At 41.4% G+C, this 14,671-nt stretch overlaps 1 pseudogene; it reads left to right on the forward strand.

The window, feature by feature from the left end:
* The first annotated feature begins 13,013 nt into the window (after positions 1–13,013).
* On the forward strand, positions 13,014–13,538 carry LOC115292923 (annotated as a pseudogene).
* Positions 13,539–14,671: the final 1,133 nt, after the last annotated feature.

The raw sequence follows: 14,671 nt of genomic DNA on the forward strand, positions 1-14,671 counted from the left end.
CAAAGTAGGGTGAGCATGGTAGTGCAGCAGAATATTTAACCTTTCCTTTTACTTCCCATGGTTTTACCTTTTAACAGTATAGGCAGCCCTGGGCTCACTGCCTCAGGGCAGAAGTCACAAGCAGCCTGTCCTACAGACCCAGTTTCCAGAAAGCCCTGGGTCTAGGGTATAATTCTCAAGAAAGGGGGGCATGAAACAAAGTGAATAACCTAGAAAGAGCTCTCCCTTGGCTGTGGAAGTGAAAGCAAGGAGAGAGGCTGAGGAGTCCAATGGCCAAGGCAACGTGCTCCCCATTTACTAAGAACCATGTGGGAAGCAGCCAGACTGAAGAAAGACAAGGGATGTGGTACAACCCGGAAGGTAAGTTTATACACGGCTGCCCAGATCAGTTCCAGCTAGTAGTAGCTGGAAGTAGGAGAGAGTCCCCAGGAAAATGGGTATCCCATTTTACCACATGTGAGCATGTTGACAAATACTAAGAGTGAAGTTAAAGTTTCTGAGGACTCAGTGAAATGGAAACTCAAAATAAAAGTTGCTTTATTTTTCATACATCTGGGTTTGTAGATGGAGACTCAAACTGGCTCCTTTCCAGAGAGGTTGACATCAAGGTGGAAAGGTCAGGAGCAGTGTCTGAACTGGAGTCTAGGCTCCTCTGCGATGGCCAGAGGCAATCCCCAAGATGGCCCCTAATGATCTCCACATCCTGGTATTCACATCCTTGTGTAGCCCCCTCCCACACCGTACCGAGGTTGGTCTGTATCTAGCCAACAGCATACAGTAGAAGTAAAATGGCATGCCACTTCCAGGAATAGGTTATAAAAAGACCTATAAAAGCAGCGTCTGCTTCACTCTTTGTGTGGTCTCTCTCTCTCACATCACTCTGGGAGCAGCCAGTTGCCATACTGTGAACAGCTTTAGGAGAAGCTCACATGGTAAAGAACGGAAGCCTCTGGACAAGCCCCAGTGAGGTGCTGAGGCCAGCCACGGATTATGGGAGTGAACGTGGAAGCAGCATCTCCATCCCCAATCAAGTCTCGAGAAGACTGCAACTTCACGGGAGACCCTGAACCAGAGCCCCCTCGCGAAGCCAATCCCGAATTCCTGACCCTTAAAAACTGAGATAATAAATGTTTGGTGCTTTTCCCCTGTTAAGTTTGGGGGTAATCTGTTACACAGCAGTAGGTAACTAATACATCTCCGCCTCAAAAGATATATTAGATGTTGGTCCTAATAAATGAGAATTCGATGATTGGTTTGCAGCAAGGTGCAGACGTGTTGTCCTTTCTCTGCTTAGATGGTGCCACCAAACTTCTGCTCAAGGAATGGATTCAGGAGAAAGAAATAGACGAGCCTGATAGTCAGGGATGGATCATGACCTTCAGCTTATTCAAGAGAGAGGATTCGGGTAGACAGTCAGATCTGGATGCGAAGCCAGGTTAAGCACTAGGCACTTCTGAATGTTACAGGACAAATCTTCTACAGAAATTACGTGTCAGCCGGAGGAAGTTTGCCATCATGTTTTACAGCAGTTGAAAAACTCAAGAATGAGTTGCTAGGTGTCCTGGAAGTTTCAAGCCTAAGCCCCACAGGCTGGGCAGTGTAGTCACTTGGATTGGGTGATTTACGGTAAAGACTAATTTTCAAGAGCAGCAAATCTTTGCAAGTCACTTCTTTCCTCCCACTCATTTTTTTTCTTTTTTTTACACAGAAGGGGAACATTTGCTGTTTTTTTAGTGCCTAGAGCCTTAGCATCTGCCCCCTTGTCATTTGGGAATTTAGTATTTCAGCACTTGCTGATTTTCAAAGTAGCCATTAACTACCCATGACAAGCTGGAAATGGCTATAAACTGGAACACTGAAGGGTTAATCCAGCGTGCTTCAGCTCTGATGTGCCTGACATTTTTTCTCCATGGTCTATGAAGCTGATTGGTGTCAACTGGATACCCTACAACCTAGGAGAGAGCCTGAGCTGGGAAGGCCTGGAATCCAGCCCTCTCTTGGGAGGCTTCCCAAAGTCTTTCTTCCAGTACCAAGTCTTTGCCCACAGATACCCACAGGAGGGTGCTTCCAGAATGGTGCCAATGACTTGCCTACAAAATGGGTTATAGGAACCTCCACTGCTAAATGTTCCCACTAGAAATGTTCATAATCCTAAATGAACTCACTTCGGATCCTCTAAATTAGTACAGGGTTTTTGTCCCAAGAAGGGCCATCGTATCACCCCACACTGTGATTCTTCCTTTTAACCTGTGACAAGGTATCCATTCACAAAGAACTGAGCTGACTTTAAACCCTTATCTAGAAGCTAGAAGGCAGGGAAGAACTGAATGTGAGCTTGTGGTATCAGGGAAGGGCAACTCATGATGAGCAGCCTCTGTCAAATGTTGAAGTAAATGACCAGTGGTCTTTATCACTGGGTATTTGGATGGGCTGAGCTGGACTGGTGGCCAGAGGCTAAGCATCTCTATTACCTTCAGTCTCTCTTTGCGTGTAGTCCGTTTTCTTCCCAACTGTAGGAAGGGGAGATTTGGACAGGCAAAGGAGGAGTGGAGAGAGAGCTGACTGGGGCAGGAACTATGGGTAGTATGGAGACAGCTCTTCTCGTGGCCCCCTGGATGGATTTGAGCACCTGTAGGCAGGGGCATAAGGAACAATGAGAGTAGTTCATGAGAAGCTTGAGGACACTCTGGACACAGGCAGAGCTGCTTCAGGGCCCAGCGATGGAGCTGGACACAGCTATTGGAGAAGGTCAGTCTTGGCAGAGCTGAACAGGACTCTGGCCTCTCGAGGAAGGGGAATTCCTGAAGCCATTTGCATTCCCAGCTCCCTTTTGCTTCCCATAGAATCCAATCTGTGATTTGTGCACGTGGACCATGTCAGAATCTTGTTCCACCCAGAATTAGAGTCCTTGTAAAAGATTTGAGAAAAATTATCTGTCTTGTGATTAAAGACAGAAAGTTTTCATATCACTAGTGTAAGCACAGGGTCTTGAGGCTTTGGAGGTCTGAATCTCTAGAACAGCGAGTGCGTTGCCTTCAGTATCCAGTGTGGGGTCTGGAACATGTTTCTTTAAAGTAACCACAGGCACGTTAAAGAGTTTTGGTATTTGGTCAGCATGCAGCTTAGCCACAGTCAACAAAGACCATGGGCCATCTCACATCCTACTTTCCGTTATAACCTGGGGGGGGAGGGGGGTGCTTCCAGAAGTGCCTCCACGGCCAGACGACACACCTGGAAAATGTTTCCGGAGCCTCCTCTAGCTTCCTATTCCTAGCCCTCTTGCCACTTAAAGATGTTTATGTCTACAGGGCAGCAGACTTATTCTAAAGACAAGAATCCCAATATATAGGTTAAAATGGAACTTTTTATTAAATGAGGGAACAGGGCATCTGGAGTCTCACCAAACCTAGTTAGAAACCATGTGGTAACATTAAATAGCATGTTTAGATGTGGCCAGATGGACCCTTCATTTTACTCCCCACACTGATGTCTGTTTTGTTTTTATAAAATGGTAGCCAATTATATGGGACTCCATAGTTCTGCAGGGCAAGCAATCCTGCGGGCCCAGCTAAAGTACCACAGGAAATGCCAGTGGGATCTATTCTGGTGCTGGTGCTGCCGGCATGGCAGTAGATTAAGTAGCTGCAAAATGTAGGGTCTGGTGCAGTGGTTGTAAATGTTATCACGTTAAAAAGGGTCCAAATCTGGATTTTCATCTTTCCTGCAAATTACTTTCCTTACTGCTTAAGTTGCAAGCAAAACCTGACTTTCAACAGCCTCCAAGAGGTAGAAAGGGGAAGAAAAGTTACTTCAATAGAAAAAGGCTCAAATGTCTCCCACAAGAGAACCGTGCACCTGTCTGAGGCACTCTTTCCCCCGGATGGCCACACTCCATTTATGGTGGCTTAGGGTGCACACTTGGTGCGTTGTTCTTTCAGTTTGAGCCATGACAACTGTCTCAAGCCATGACCAGCACAGGCCTGGATCAGGTGCTCTGGCAGAGACAGAAGAGCCATGGTCCTGAGGCACTAGCTGAAGGGTGAGCTTCTACTGCTAATTAATGAAACGTAGAGAGTGATACAAAATAGTCATTTTTCCTCCACACAAAAAGATTTTTGCATAAAGTGCCTCAGATGGTCCCCTGCCTCAGTGCTGCTCCATGAGGCACAGAGCCAAGGCAAAGCTTGCTTGGAGGTGGTTGGCTTGTCAAGGCCTCCCAGGCATCAGCAGTGAGGAGAAAGGGAGCGTGAGATGGAGAGGAGTGAAAGCCATCACCAGATATGTCACCATCATTGAGTCGGTCACTGCTGTAGACCAATGGGGGTTAGCCTTTGGAAAAGACCAGGAAAAGTGTCTGGAATTGTCTACCTTGGGGACAACAAAGAAGAGCATTAACAATGGACTATTTCCACTGGGCAAGGGTTGCCCCATAGCGCCCTAACCCCACACATCCAGATTGCACATGCATCTGTGTGGGGTGGTCTCTTACAACTGCCCCCTCCCCTGCTACTCCAGGATACAAGAGCAGCTCCACGGCAGGTGCGGCCCTGCCAGCAGAAGGTGCCGACACCTGGGAACTGTGCGTTCTAGCTGTAGGCCACAGGGATGTGAAGTGCAAAGCATCCCATCTCACTCCAGGGGTGCTCTCTCATGGCCTGTCATGCTTTTCAGATGGTTAGTACCATGTTGCATTATCTGCTAAGAAAGACTGCTGCCCACGTTTTGTCATTTTCAATGTTATTTTTTGAACAAGCCCACATCACTCATGGAAGCAAAACAGATTCTACCAGGTCTTGGCCACTTTACCCTGTATACACTCTTTGGTCTATGTATCACTGCTTTGGGTTTGTTACCATCATCTGAGCACAGGGGATAGGGTCTCAAGATTTGGGTTTTGGGCTTAGGATAAGAAGTCCTATTTAGGCCCCAAGCATGAGCCTCAGACTCCTGCCCAGATTTTTCAGACTGCATGGGGGCCAGGGAGGATAGGTCCACAGACTCAACTAATGTGCCTGCTGCTCTCCCATGACATGGTGCTCCTTGTGCATGGAGCTTCCTTGAGGAAAGGGGTTACTGAACCAAGACATGACACAGGGTCTGTCACCACTTTGAAGGCAACAGAGCACCTGCCTTTATCCATGACATTTACTTGGGCAAAGATGTGCATGATGTGTTCCACTGATAACCTGAAGCTCATCTTTATAGGTTCAGTTTTCGTTACCAGAACTGTTTACCTTAAGTTATTATTTCCAAATAGGTTGGAAAACCATTTCCTCATTGTCCTCCGGGAAATACCCTTTATCAAAATTGTCAGTGTGTGAAGCACTAGCAAATGAAGGTTGGAGCTGGAATTCTGGCTGTGATTATGTAACAATATCTCTAAATACATTATCATTGACAAAATATCAAAGTAAACTATAAATTAAGGAGCGGAGAGCTCATTAGTTTCTTCTAAGCTTAAGTTTATATCCGTTTCAGTCTTCATTCCTAATGACACTGTAGCACTGACATGTGAAGTCACTAAACACTTTTTACAGCAAAGAATTTCTCTGTAAGTCTAAAACATTTCTCTGTTAACCAATTTTTTCAAGTACACTAAGTGATAGTGAGCTGTTATAAATACTTTATCTGCAAGGACAGGAATAGTGATCCTACCAGCGTTAATGGGTGTGAAGACGTTAAATATGGTAACTATTGAAGTATAATATCTGGGGCACCTGGGTGGCTCAGTGGTTGAGCGTCCGGCTTCAGCTCAGGTCATGATCTCGCAGTTCATGAGTTCAAGCCCCGCACTTTGCTCTGTGCTGACAGCTCAGAGCCTGGAACCTGCTTTGGATTCTGTGTCTCCCTCTCTCTCTGCCCCTCCCCTGATCACACTCTGTCTGTCTTTCAAAAATAAGTAAAACATTTTTAAAAAGTGTAATGTCTGTGTCATATACCAATATATATGCAAAAGCTATAAGGTGGTCTCAACATAGGCGGAACTGGCACTGACAAATGGTGTTAACTCAGGGAAGAAGCAGCCTAACTCAGTACCAGAGTGTGAAGCATCCTTTCCCTGACTTTTAGCCCAAACACCCTCTTCCCTTCTGATTGCTCTTTCATCCAGAGCGAGCCTTCAAGCAGCCATACTACAACACATCAGAGCATATTGTGTCCGACTTTAGCTTTCACATAAGTGTCAGCAAACTTCTATGTTCATATCTGTGCCAGGATTTGTTGGTGTTTAACATTTATAACCTTGTTTGCTCAGAGATTAAAGTTTAGAGAAAATAAGATTATCCCATACCATACTTTAAAGAACACAGGCATATTCTGTATAACATCTCAAAATATGACATAAAAGAGTGCTGTGGGAAGCATAGATAGGCCACTGGTCATGGCAGTTGCCAAGCAAGAAACATTGAGTGTATATCGGTTGATATTTTGTCACAGGTAGACACCTGTCTCCTCTCCTTTTGGAGACTTGCTCTCACCTACCGCCCCTCCCCGCCATAACCCCACTGTCCTTCCAGACACATAGGTCTGATCAGTCTGCCAACCATGGGCTGAGCTGATCAGTGATTTGCTATATGTTCTTGCCTCAGCTAAATTCAGGCCAATCTGAATCCCTCACTGGAATTCTTACTGAACTGGTCATGGGAATGCTCTTTTTTCTCTGTTATCATGTGGCTATAAAAAAAAATGGGTCTGAAGCTTTTCAATTTCTTCTGTATAGCGAGCCTGGGAAAACAAAATTAGCATGCAAAGAGAGGTAGGTACAAATGCTGGGAAGTACCAAAGACATCCAACTCCTTCAACCTAGTTATCCCTGAGATCAGCTTCACGGGTACCCCTTCTTAGACAACAGCTGGAACCTGTAGCTGCCAGAGTCCTAATACAGACTTCTTCATACACACAGATGCCAGTTGGGTCTTGAAGGCAGGTTAAGACCTTGGATGCATGTTAAGGAAAAGGAGGGCGGGTAAGGTAGGGGGCAATACAATGATAGGACCAAAGGAGCATACGTGCCATCCACGAATGAGATAGACAATAGATCAGAAATGGCAACAGGATTGTATACTTTTGCATACTGTCATTGTTGGAATAAGTAGCTTCCAAATTGGTTCAAATTTCTAAAGTACATGTTGAAAAGTTTCCCTCCTATGCTTGTTTACCACTCATTTGGTACCCCTAGAGAAAACGAATGTTGTCAATTTCTTTTATATTCATGCAGCAGTTTTTTGAGATATATATATACGTATATATATATATATGTATGTATATACGTATATATATATATGTATGTATATACGTGTATATATATATATATGTATGTATATACGTGTATATATATATATAGCTCTTTTAGAAATCCTTCGGGGCCAAGACAAGGCATTCGGCCTGCATTTAGTAGGCAGTGGGGAACCACTGTAGTATTTCTTTCCTTTTAAAAAATTTTTAAAATGTCTTTATTTTGAAAGAGAAGAGCCTGAGAGCAAGCGGGGGAGGGTCAGAGAGAGAGAGAGAGAGAGGGAGACACAGAATCTGAAGCAGCTCCAGACTCTGAGCTGTCAGCACAGAGCTCGCCATGAGGCTTGAACCCATGGACTGTGAGATCATGACCTGAACTGAAGTCAGACACTCAACCGACTGAGCCACCCAGGTGCCCCAGTATTTCTTTCTTGAGGTATAATTTACAAATAACAAAATGTATACTGTAGATTCATAAAAGACCTACACACAGAGTAGTGTTTTAGGAGGATTTAGCTATCAAAAGAGTTCTGAATTTCACTAGGTGGGCTTGGTAGCATATGTGATATGACAGAAAAATAAAATAAAATTACCAGTGGCAAAATATCAAAGGTTTTAACACAGGTATAATTGGAGTCCCAGATAGAGAGAAGACAGGTAAAAATATTTGAAGAAATAGTCAAAATTTCCAAATTTGGTAAGAAATGTGAATTTAGAAAATGAAGAATCTTAGTGAGCCTAAGCAGATTCACTATAGGCAAATAAATCACATGTAGGCACATTATAGTTAATTGCTGAAAACTAAAGATAGAGGAAATCTTGAAAGAAACCTGACTAAAAGGATACCTTACACACAAGGGAACAAAATTAGGACCTATGTTTGTTTTCTCATCAAAATCAGTGTAGGCAAAAAGTCAGTGTAATGACATCTTTAAAAGTGTTAAAAGACCTTGTACTTGTTAGAATGGCTATTATCAAAAATAGAAGAAATCACAAGTGTTGGTGAGGATGTGAAGAAAAGGGAACCTTTGTGCACTGTTAGTGAGAACGTAAACTGATGCAACCATTATGGAAAAGAGTATGGAGTTTTATCAAAGAATTAAAAATAAAACTACTATATGATCTAGCAATGCCACTTCTAGGTATTTATCCAATGAAAATGAAAGCACTAATTCCAAAAGACATGTACTTCATGTTTGCTGTAGCATTATTTACAATAGCCACAATATGGAAGCAACCTAAGTGTCTATCCATAAATGAATGGATAAAGAAAATGTGTGTGTGTGTGTGTGTGTGTGTGTCCACACTGTAGAATATTATTCAGCTATGGAAAAAATGAAATCTTGCTGTTTATGCAACATGCATGAACCTTGAGGGCATTATGCTAAGTGAAATAAGTCAAGAAAAGACAGGTACCATGTAATCTCACTTATATGTGGAATCTAAAAACAAAAACCAAGCCACAGATAAAGAGAACAGATTGGCGGTTATAAGAGGCTGGGGGTGATGATGGTGAAATGGGTGAAGGAGGTCAAAAGGTACAAACTTCTACTTATGAAATAACAGCATGGTGACTCTGGTTAATACTGTATTATGTCAGTGCCTGAGTGCTCAGTCAGTTGAGCATTCAAGTATTGATTTTGGGTCAGTCATGATCTCACAGTTCATGGGATTGAGCCTGCGCTGCAGCAGCAGATCCTGCAATTCTCTCTCCTTCTGTCTCTGCCCCTCCCCCATGTGTGATCTCTCTCTCTCTCTCTCTCCTCTATCTCAAAATAAATAAACATTTAAAAATACTGTCTTACATATCTAAAAGTTGTTGAGAGTAAATCTTAAAATTTATCATTACAAGAAAAAAATTAAAATGTTAAAAAATTAAAAAGTTAACTAGACTTATTGTAGTGATTATTTTGCAATATACACAAAAAATCACCGTTGTACTCCTATAACTCATATGTCAATCATACCTCAATTCAAAATTAAAATTAAATAAAAGTGATGAAAGAAAATCGTCAACCCAGAATTCTACACCTAGCCAAAATATCCTTCAAGAATGACAGACAAAATAAAGACATTTCCAGATAAACCATACCTAAGAAAATTCGTCACCAGCAGACCTGTCCCATAAAAAACATTAAAGGATGCTCTATACACTAAAGGAATATAACAAGTGAAAACCTGGATCTTCAATAAGGATTGAAGAACATCAGAAATAGAAACTATATAAGCAAATATGAAATGGCATGTTTTCCTAATTTTTGAAAAATATGTATATGGCAATATGTATAAAACAATAAACTATTACACTAAATTGTGGGGCTCATAATATATCTGGATGTAATATATATGTTATATTATATGACTTAAATTATATATGTATTATATGACTTAAATGACTGTAAGGTATTGTTTAGGTGAGATGTTGTGATATTAATTCAAAACAGACTGTGATAAACCAAAACAGGAGGACTCACAATCCCAGACTTTAGCCTCTACCACAAAGTGTCATCATCAAGACAGTATGGTATTGGCACAAAAACAGACACATAGACCAATGGAACAAAATAGAGAGCCCATAACTGGACCAACAAATGTATAGCCAATTAATCTTTGACAAAGCAGGAAAGAGTATCCAATGGGAAAAAAAGACAGCCTCTTTAACAGATGGTGCTGGGAGAGCTGGACAGCAACATGCAGAAGAATGAAACTTGACCACTTTCATACACCATTCACAAAAATAAACTCAAAATGGATGAAGGACCTGAATGTGAGACAGGAAACCATCAAAACCCTAGATGAGAAAGCAGGAAATAGCCTCCTTGACCTCAATCACAGCAATTTCCTACTCAACACATCCCCAAAAGCAAGGGAATCAATAACAAAAATGAACTATTGGGACCTCATCAAGATTAAAACCTTTTGCAGTGCAAAGGAAACAATCAAAAAAACTAATAGGCAACTGACAAAATGGGAAAAGATAGTGGCAAGTGGCATATCAGATAAAGTGTTAGTATCCAAAATCTACAAGGAACTCACCAAACTCCATACCAGAAAAATGAATAATCTAGTGAAGAAATGGACAGAAGACTTGAACAGACACTTCTCCAAAGAGGACATCCAGATGGCCAACAGGCACATGAAATGCTCAGTGTCACTTATCATCAGTGAAATACAAATCAAAACCACACGCAAATATTACCTCACACAGGTCAGAGTGGCTAAAATGAACAAATCAAGAGACTATAGATACTGGTGAGAATGTGGAGAAACAGGTACCCTCTCCTACACTGTGGGAATGTAAACTGTGCAGCTGCTCTGGAAAACAGTGTGGAGGCTCCTCAAAAAACTATTAGTGGAACTCCCCTATGACCCAGCAATAGCACTGCTGGGGATCTACCCAAGGAATATAGAAGTGCTTATGCATAGGGGCACATGTACCCCAATGTTCATAGCGGCACTTTCAACAATAGTCAAATCATGGAAAGAGCCTACATGTCCATCAACTGATGAATGGATCAAGAAGATGTGGTATATGTACACAATGGAGTACTACATGGCAATGAGAAAGAATGAAATCTGGCCATTTGTAGCAAAATGGATGGACCTAGAGGGAGTCATGCTAAGCGAAATAATTCAGGCAGAGAAGGACAGATACCATATGTTTGCACTCATAGGTCTAACAGGAGAAATCTAACAGGAGACCATGGGAAGGAGAAATTGAGGGAAAAGAGTTGGCAAGAGGGAGTGAGGCAAACCATGAGATGTCGTAACCCGACGTCAGTGTCCTGTTACTTTACTGAGCCCCGCGTTGAGGCACCAATTGTCGTAACCCGAAGGCTGGGGCCGCTCGTTCCACAGCGATCGGCGGTACCTGTTTCATCCGCCCCGACCAGCAGGGCGGAGAATCGTTGTGGGTCCTTTTCCTGAGGGAGGGAGAGAAAAAGGGGGCAGGAGAGGGAGATGCAGAGAGTAAAGACAGAACTCACGGTTCTCCGATCAGGCGAAAGAGAGCGTTTATTCAAAGAACTGTTCTTTATATAGTCTTCAGGGGGTAAACAAGGCAAACTGACCTAGGCAGGCTACAGAGTCGAATGCATATCAAAGAAGCGCCCCTGACTTTGCCTCAGCAATCTTGGGGGATGGAGAACTAACACTGAATACGGTTTTGATCTTTTGTGTGCCTTGGCCACTCACGTCTAGCTCAGCAAGACAGTCGCCAAAGTTATTTTGACCAGGAGATGGCAATCTCCAGCCTCCAGATGCAAATCTTGTTTACTGGCCCACTCAACGGAGTGATAATCCTTGCCTGAGGCAGACAGAAAACTTGGCGGCCTGACAATGAGAGACTTTTGAATGCTGAGAACAAACTGAGGGCTGAAGGAGGGGGGAAGGGGGTTGATGGAGGGCTGAAGGAGGGGGGAAGGGGGTTGATGGACATGGAGGAGGGCACTTGTGGGAAAGAGCACTGGGTGTTATATGGAAACCAACTTGGAAATAAGCTATTTTAAAAATAGACTGTAATATGTTTTCACTCATAAGTCTAATAGGAGAAAATTCACAGAGGACCATGGGGGAGGGGAAGAGGGGAAAAAGAGATAAGGAGAGGGAGGGAGGCAAATCATGAGAGACTCTTGAATGCTGAGAGCATGAACTGAGGGCCGAAGGGAAAAGGGGAAGGGGGTTGATGGACATGGAGGAGGGCACTTGTGGGAAAGAGCATTGGGTGTTATATGGAAACCAACTTGACAATAAACTATAAAAAAAATAGACTGTGAAAGGTTAAGGATATATATTATAATCCCTAAAGCACAAAATAGAATTCAGCAGATAAAAATGGAATTCTCAAAAAAATTAGCCCAAAATAAGATAGGAAAGGAAGAACAGAGGAACAAAACACAATTAAGACAAACAGAACACAAATAGCAAAAGAGTAAACCTAAATCTAACCATAATTACACTAAATGTAAGTGAACTAAGCAGTCAAAATAAAAGGCAGAGATTGTCAATCTGTTTGAGAAAAAAAGACATACCTAACATGCTATCTACAAGAGATTTTTTTAAGTTTTTATTTAAATTCAGCTAGTTAACATACAGTATAATATTATTTTCAGGTGTACAAGATAGGGACTCAATACTTCTGTACATCAGTGCTCATCACAAGGACACTCCTTAATCCCTATCACCCATCTCCCTTCTGGTAACTATTAGTTTATTATAATTAAAAGTATTTTTCTTGGTTTGCCTCTCTTGGTCATGTCCTCTCTCTCCCTCTCCCCTTTACTTATTTGTTTTGTTTCTTAAATTCCAGATAGGAGTAAAGTCATATGGCATTCATTGTTCTCTGACTGACTTCTTTTGCTTAGCATAATACTCTGTAGCTCTATGTTATTGCAAATGGCAGAATTTCATTCTTGTTAATGACTGAGTGATATTCCATTTTATATTTATATTCATCTTCTTTATCCATTCATTAATCAATGGACACTTGGGCTTTTTCCATACTTTGGCTATTATAGATAATGCTGCTAAGAACATCAGGGTGCATGTATCCCTTTGAATTAGTATTTTTGCGTACAAGAGATATTTTAAATACAAAGATATAGACAAGTTAAAGTAAACCTACAGAAGAGAATATATCATTCCAAAAGAAAACATAAGAAAATTAAATTGGCCACATTGAGATTGTATATGGTACTCTTTAAGACAAAGAATTGCAATCAATAAAGAGACATTTTCTTCTTTTCGGCCAGAACTGCCATCTTCCAGTTAATTTGGCCAAGATGACCAACACAAAGGGAAACAGGAGAGGTACTGGCTACATGTTCTCTAGGTCTTTTAGGAAACATGGGGTCGTTCCTTTGGCAACGTACATGCGAATCTACAAGAAAGGTGATATTGTGGACATCAAGGGAATGGGCACTGATCAGAAAGGGATGCCCCACAAGTGTTACCACGGCAAGACCGGGAGAGTGTACAACGTCACCCGGCACGCTGTGGGCATTGTCGTGAACAAGCAAGTCAAGGGAAAGATTCTTGCTAAGAGAATTAATGTCCGTATCGAGCATATTAAGCACTCAAAGAGCCGAGAGAGCTTCCTGAAGCGTGCGAAGGAAAATTATCAAAAGAAGAAGCAGCCAAGGAGAAGGGTACTTGGGTCCAGCTGAAGCGCCAGCCTGCCCCACCCAGGGAAGCACACTTTGTGAGAACCAATGGAAAGGAGCCTGAGCTGCTGGAGCCCATTCCCTATGAATTCATGGCATGATAAATGTAAAAAGAAATAAAAGACCTCAAGACTGTAAAAAAAATAATTAAATAAATAAATAAATAAAGAGACATTTCAAATTATAAAATGATAAATTCTTCAGGAAGACAAAACAATCAAATTTTAAATATAGGTCAACTAACAGAACTTCCAAGTACATAACACAAAAATGGATAGAACTAAAGAAGAGGACAACAAGTCCACAATTATAGTTGTAGATTTAACGTTCCTCTCTCAGTTACAGATTTAAAAAAAAAAAACTAGCTAAAAAAATAAAAGGACAGAGATTTGAAAAATACTGTTAACCATCTTGACCTAAGTGACATCTGTAGAACACTTGCCAATAACTGCAGAATACATATACTATAATCAAGTCAGGTCCTCTGCTGAACCCGAAATTGATGTCAATAAATTCAAAAGATAAAATTCAGACAACATAAGTTCTCTGTCCACAATGGATTTAGAAATCAAAAACAGTAAGTTATCTAGGAAAAAAAATAAACTACAAATATTTGGAAATTAAACATACTTCTAACAAGTCAAAGAAGAAATCAGATATAATCAAATTATAAAATATTTTGAATTGATTAATAATTAAAATAAAGCAGGGGTGCCTGGGTGGCTCAATCACTTGAGCATCAGATTCTTGATTTTGGCTCAGGTTTGTGAGTTTGAGCCCCACATTGGTCTCCGTATACTGGCAGTGCAGAGCCTAATTGGGATTCTCTTTCTCGTAATCCCCCCCAACAGACACACACACACACACACACACACACACACACACACACACTTGCTTAAAATACAATTTTTTTAAAAGTTTTTAAAAATATAATAATTAAAATAAAGCATATTAAAAATGTGTGGGATGCAATTAAAACATGGTTAGAGCCTCAGGGGAAAGTTATACCTACAAATTATTTTAGAAGAAAGAAAGTTCTTAAATCAATAATCTAAGATTCCATGTTAAATAGCTGTAAAAAAGAGCAGAGTAAACCCAAAGCTAGCACACTATAAATAAGAAAATTGATGAAATAGAGAAAATTAGAAGACAATGAAAGAGACAAGTAGAGAAAATATAAAAAATGGAGCACACTAAGTAGATGAGAGATTGGTTCTCAGATTAACAAAATTGATAAGCCTCTAGCTATGCTAATCAAGAAAACTAAAGGAACACAA

The sequence above is a fragment of the Suricata suricatta genome, chromosome 5, assembly GCF_006229205.1.
Source record: "Suricata suricatta isolate VVHF042 chromosome 5, meerkat_22Aug2017_6uvM2_HiC, whole genome shotgun sequence".
Lineage (NCBI taxonomy): Eukaryota > Metazoa > Chordata > Mammalia > Carnivora > Herpestidae > Suricata > Suricata suricatta.